A 7,033-nucleotide genomic window follows, 5' to 3' on the forward strand; every position below is an offset into this window, starting at 1 on the left:
GCAAAACACGTCCAATCCAACGCTGAGACATTTGGTGCTGAGCTAATCACGAACATCTTAAAGAAATTGTGGTGAAGGTTCATCTCGTTTAAAACGAAGTCTTCTCAGCTGTAACTGTGGCGTAAGCCACTGCTACGCTATGTGAAACTACACGAAACCAGCCACAGATTTCTCGGCAAAGGAAACTAGTACATAATATTTAGAGAGAATTTGGCACAAAAGCATTGCAAAAGTCAGAATGAAGCTCACTGTCCCCCCTTGAATGGTGCATGTAACAACTATTGCAGACCTTATGGTTTTACACGCTTACTTTTGCACAGAGTGAGCCAGACATTTGACTGCGGTATCTGCAGTTCTCCGCTGTACGTCTCTGTGCTCCTGACGAGTGATCTCCACAAGCGCTCCATTTCTGCTAACATTCCCGACCACCCTGTTTTCTTTAAAACCAGTCTCACGGAATTTGTTGTAGCCTGCCACCCTGAAATCTTTTATTTGATGGACTTTTTACGTGACATTTGGTACGAAATTATCGCTGAACTGTCTCGATTAACACAAATTAAGAACAAAACGCATGGTTCCATTAAATCCATCTCTTCTTAGCGGTGCACCCTGAAACCACGCGACGGCGCAGATTATGAATCGAAACTTGGAGAGATGCTTCATCCATTGATGCGTGTGTCTGTTGTCTGTAAGACTCGTAGTTCTCGCGCAGTCGTCTTCTGAAACCCCAGAGGTTCTTAAGAGGTATATGAGAAAAGTAATGAGACTGACAACCCTGCGAACGATCTGCCAATGTTGTGTTGTTCTACTTGTTTAGACCGGTGTGCTCATCCTTATCAGACGCTCAGTTCCAGTTTCAGCTCCGAACAACCATCAGGTGATTTTTGAGAGCGTGATCAGTGAAGTTATGTTTCTGTCGTGTGTTACGAAAATGGAACAGCGGGATTAAAAGCAATGTTACATCAAGTTTTGTCTTAAACTTGGGGAATCCGTGAGTGTGACCTTGAAAAAGTTGAAACAGGCCTATGAGTAACATTCCTTATCAAGAGCACGAGCTTTTCATTGGCACAAATCATTTGTTGAAGACCAAGAACCTCTTTAATATGAATCCTGCTCGGGGAGACGGGCGTAAACGTTAAACGTATGTGTGATCTTGTGAAATCAGACCAACATTTAACAATAAGGAGAAGAATGACCTGTTACACTTAAACACTTTCACAGTACATCAAATTTTTACCGAAGTTTTGCAAATGCGAAAGGTCTGCTCCAAAATGGTGAAGATAAAAAACACAACTGTGCAGAAAGGCAGTCGAAGAGACGTGTGCGTTGATCTTCTTGAGAGGATGGCCAATGACCACGAATGATTCAGTCGAGTGATCACAGTTGATGAATCGTGTGGAGTTGTGAGTACTATGCTGAGACAAAGCGACGAAGTGTGGAGTGGCACACTGAGACATCTCCTCTAACGAAAAATCTTCAATACGAAAATCAAAGATCAAAACAATGTTAATTTGCATTTTTGACTGTAGTTGTATTGTGCATAGAGAATTTCTTCAAAAATGTTCAAATGTCTGTGAAATCTTATGGGCCTCAACTGCTAAGGTCATCAGTCCCAAGCTTACACACTACTTAACCTAAATTATCCTAAGAACAAACACACACATCCATGCCCGAGGGAGGACTCGAACCTCCGCCGGGACCAGCCGCACAGTCAATGACTGCAGAGCGTTTTTTTTTTTTATTCGTAAGTATTTTATATCAGAAACGTGTCTACAAAAAATTATCCTAAACAGGCTTTAAAATGTCTTGAATTTCAGTATGTCTTCGCTCCTCTTGGGGTTCAGTTCATAAGATCTACTGTGCCACAGAGCAGATTCAAATGAAATCTCACAAAAGCTGGGAAATTTCAGAAGTTCATTCATTTCTCCTCGATTTAACTTGAAAGTTTCCTTCTTCTTACGCATGACCTTTTTCCAGTTCATGCTCTTCACCTTCTGCCACCATTCACCACAATCCATGGAGGAACCTTCAGAGCAAATAATTCCAGGTTATCCAGGAAGGCAAAATCCTGTTATGTTAAATGCATGAGCGAGATCCAGTACTTCTCTCCTTTTTATTTTGCTGTAAATGTGATGAGACTATATCCAGTACCGGGTAAACAAATCTTCATCTTCGCATATTTTCACTTGCGGTTCTGCTTTAATTGCAACGTAATAATGGTAGAATTTTCTTTAAGCCAAGAAATTGCTGAGCACATACAGATTTCACCTCGATCAAGACCAGCAATAAATTTGCTAAGGTCAATATTTAAACTTTCTTGCTGGTTTCTGCTGAGTTTGTCACTTCTCACAAAAATATCTGGCTCAGTAGCTGGATAATCGTGTGGAAGGTTCACACAGATTTCGAACTTGGCCATATCTATAAATAAATTTATACTAAAACCTAAACGAGGTAGAATGATAGAACATCTTCCGTCCACAAACTCATTTATATCGGCTATAACGCTTGGGTCATCCACCCAAAATTCTCCTGGATTTGAAAACATGGACTGCAACATTTAAAACTCCGACAGTTGTATGCGAATCATTTCCTCGAGGTTTCCATTGTCTACTATCTGAGTTATCTGTTCTTCCAATTCTTTAAAGTCCAAGAACTCGTTGTCATCGTAATCACAAGACATAGTTACACCGAATAAATTTCGCAAGCCGCAACTTGTAAACAAATCGGAGGTTAACGATAGGGCCACGTGGAGAGCATATATCCATTTACGGTCTCTTAATTACCTGGGAAGTACTAAACAAATAAAATACGATAGCTTAACTCCAGTAACTGACAACACAAGGTATACACTGCCACTACATTTATCAGCCGCGCGACAACATACGCCTGTCGAACTTCAACCCACCCACAACTCCTGCCAAAGTGAATAACAATATTTACACCTGCTCTGAAAGATATTCTGTTGACGCCCACCCTTTCCGATAGCAAAGCAGTTACTTTGTGGATCATAATTGTTATCGACCATTTACCCTGCAATTCTGGGAGAGGAAATGCACTCAAGCACAGACATCTATATCTTCCAAAATACTAGCCTATAAGGCTTTTATCCCATTAACGTTTCATTTATTTATTTATCAATTCACGAGACAGCTTTCAAGCTGGCACCCCCCCCCCCACCCCCCCCCCACCCCCCCCACCCCACACACAAAACGAAATGATAAATTGCGCACGCACACACATAGACACACAAACACACACACACACACACACACACACACACTCAGCGCCTAAGACCGTTTGGCTAATCCCGCGCGGCAGAATTTCTTCCTCCGGGATAAACTGTCAGCCAAGTGCTTTACAAAGATGCCCCTGAAAGGCCTAGGACCGAGTGAGATGGGGTAGTGGTTAGCGCACTAGACTCGCATTCGGGAGAACGACGGTTCAAGCCGGCGACCGGCCATCCTGATTTAGGTTTTCAGTGAGTTCCCTAAATCGCTTCAGGCGAATGCCAGGGTCGTTCCTTCGAGAGAGTATGGCCGGCATTCTTCCCCATACTTCCCTAATTCGACGGGATCCATCATCTCGCTGTTTGGTCCCCTCCCGCGTTTCAACCAACCAACCAAAGGCTTAGGAAAAGGGTGAATCGAGTGAGACCAGACTTGCAGACAAGTCGATGCTGCATATCAGACAGCCACTTCCAGCTTGGCATTTTTGGTCTCAAAAAGCACTCCTGTTGATCCGTAGCCCATCCCCTACTATTCACCTGATCTGAATCGCAATTACAGTTTTTCCTTTCCAGAAACTGAAAAATGTCTTAAAAGGAGGTTATTTTGGGATTTTGGAGAATATTCAAAAGAATGTGACCGATAGTTGAAGGCCCTGCCAGGTGAATCCTGGGAACAATGACTCCGCCGATGTATAGCTGCAGAATGTATTTGAAGCGGAAAATATTGTTGTATGAAAAAAAATTAAAACTTTGCTACATAAAAATCAGTCTCATTACTTCTCTCATACACCGCCTATGAATAACCCCTGTACATTCCTTCATACAGTAGTGTTCAACGAGGGGCAATGTGATTATTTGCGTGTTCTGTGAATGTCCACCGAGAAGGCACGTTATGAATATGTGAAACTGAATACGGGAAATCATTTCGAATTCAAACACATTGCTCATCAGTGATTCAGAAGTATCAAACAACGAAATACAAAGAATGGACTTGTTGTGCCCTCATCCATCTCCTACGCCACAGAAAGATATGTAATGCTGTAAGTTTGTGCTTAGGATGTAGCATGTCAAACTGAAACCGGTACAAGTTCATTACAGTGGAAACCATTGTCTTCAACGACATTAATCAGATATTTGTGCGAACAACAACCACTTCCTCTTTCGTTGCTGAATTGTGGTTAATGGAAGAGTAATCTGTACCTCAAACCGTTTACTGAGGCTATGTTATGAAAGTTTCTTTAAGAGCGGATTGGCTGGTTCTCACATAACAATCACGTCATACCTTGTAATGAAATGATGATATCCGAGATTTCATGGCGATCGATACTCTGTATAAAATTCAACCACTCTAAGACTATATGCATTAATTCATTTTATTTTGACTGGCATTGCATAATAGTATTCAAAACAGGCTCGTAACAGGTGGAGAAACCTGCCTCTGTGTCACAGTTATTGGTAGAATGTCACGGTCACCATTAGGAAACGGGATTAAAAAAAATACATCTAAATTACGTAAACAACATGAGCACTTCCACTATAGAAACCAGCATGGACCACACTGATGTCCACGAATAACTAAACAATAACAGAGAGAACAAGCAAATTCACTCATGACTGTTCGATCCAGCTGCAATTTGGAAAATTGCTGTCTAAACTGACCACCAATGAAATATAACCTGCTATGTTGTGATTAGCACGAGCTTTGACACTTAAAGGCGAACACTAAGGCTGAGAGTATATTATGAAGTGCGACACAAAACATGTAAGTTTTACCAGTAAAAGTGCTAATATTCTTGTAAGAATACATCCCCAAAAGACAACGCAAATTATTTACAATGACAAGATCGATAAATGCCGCAACTCAGAAATCGCATTTAGGTTTAATAACTAAAAATCTGATGTTTGTGTATCCACATCGAAACGAAGTTGAAACAGCTTAATATGCCACTGTGGATACAAAATTAAAAATAATTTGGTTTAATACACTACTGGCCATTAAAATTGCTACACCAAGAAGAAATGCAGATGATAAACGGGTATTCATTGGACAAATATATTATACCAGAACTGACATGTGATTACATTTTCAAGCAATTTGGGCGCATAGATCCTCAGAAATCAGTACCCAGAACAACCACCCCTGGCCGTAATAACGGCCTTGATACGTCTGGGCATTGAGTCAAACAGAGCTTGGATGGCGTGTACAGGTACAGCTGTCCATACAGCTTCAACATGATACCAAAGTTCATAAAGAGTAGTGACTGGCGTATTGTGACGAGCCAGTTGCTCGGCCATCATTGACCAGACGTTTTCAATTGGTAAGAGATCTATACAATGTGCTGGCCAGGGCAGCAGTCGAACATTTTCTGTATCCAGAAAGGCCCGTACAGGACCTGCAACATGCGGTCGTCCATTATCCTGCTGAAATGTAGGGTTTCGCAGGAATCGAATGAATGGTAGAGCCACGGGTCGTAACACACCTGAAATGTAACGTCCACTGTTCAAAGTGCCGTCAATGTGAACAAGAGGTGATCGAGACGTGTAACCAATGGCATCCCATACCATCACGCCAGGTGATACGCCAGCATGGCGATGACAATTACACGCTTCCAATGTGCGTTCACCGCGATGTCGCCAAACACGGATGTGACCATCATGATGCTGTAAACAGAACCTGGATTCATCCGAAAAAATTACATTTTGCCATTCGTGCACCCAGGTTCGTCGTTCAGTACACCATCGCAGGCGCTCCTGTCTGTGATGCAGCGTCAAGGGTATCAGCAGCTGATAGTCTATGGTGCTCCAAACGTCGTCGAACCGTTCGTTGAGATGGTTGTTGTCTTGCAAACGTCCCCATCTGTTGACTCAGGGATCAAGACGTTGCTGCACGGTCCGTTACAGCCATGCAGATAAGATGTCTGTCATCTCGACTGCTAGTGATACGAGGCCGTTGGGATCCAACACGGCGTTCCGTATTACCCTCCTGAACACACCGATTCCATATTCTGCTAACAGTCATTGTATCTCGACCAACGCGAGCAGCAATGTCGCGATACGGTAAACCGCAATCGCGATAGGCTACAATCCGACCTTTATCAAAGTCGGAAACGTGATGGTACGCATTTCTCCTCCTTACACGACGTATCACAACCACGGTTCACCAGGCAACGCCGGTCAACTGCTGTTTGTGTATGAGAAATCGGTTGGAAACTTTCTTCATGTCAGCACGTTGTAGGTGTCGCCATCGGCGCCAAGCTTGTGTGAATGCTCTGAAAAGCTAATCATTTGCATATCACAGCATCGTCTTCCTGTCGGCTAAATTTCGCGTCTGTTGCACGTCATCTTCGTGGTGTAGCAATTTTAATGGTCAGTAGTGTATATGAGAATTTCGCTATGTACGGCGTGAACGCTGGGACTAACAATGAGTAAGTGAACGTTCAGCCTACAGTTAAAGCGAATTTATCACAGAATAATAATTCGGCGAATCATTTAGAACATGTGTACCTTCAAAATGAAAGTGACACAGATATTCATATTTTGCTAAGGGAGAGCTTTGTGTACGCTCGTGTTGAATAATATCTGCAAACTATGTCTGTTGCTAGGTGGTGGGGGAACGGCTTAGTATGACTATAAATACGTATTCAAAATACAGCCGATGCATTCCATATGATGTGAGTAAAGTCGGTTTGGAAACTTTAATACCAATAATTATGTCTGCTCCCGTCGGATACACACTGATTGGAGGTAACCACTACTGCTATCCCTTTTCGCTCGCACTTACTAAACGTAAAATTTCTACCGCATAAA

General features: G+C 42.4%; 1 pseudogene; it reads right to left on the minus strand.

The window, feature by feature from the left end:
• Positions 1-1,796: 1,796 nt before the first annotated feature.
• LOC126237353 (RWD domain-containing protein 2A-like) lies at positions 1,797-2,680 on the minus strand (annotated as a pseudogene).
• Positions 2,681-7,033: the final 4,353 nt, after the last annotated feature.

Source organism: Schistocerca nitens, chromosome 1, assembly GCF_023898315.1.
Source record: "Schistocerca nitens isolate TAMUIC-IGC-003100 chromosome 1, iqSchNite1.1, whole genome shotgun sequence".
Taxonomy (NCBI): Eukaryota; Metazoa; Arthropoda; class Insecta; order Orthoptera; family Acrididae; genus Schistocerca; species Schistocerca nitens.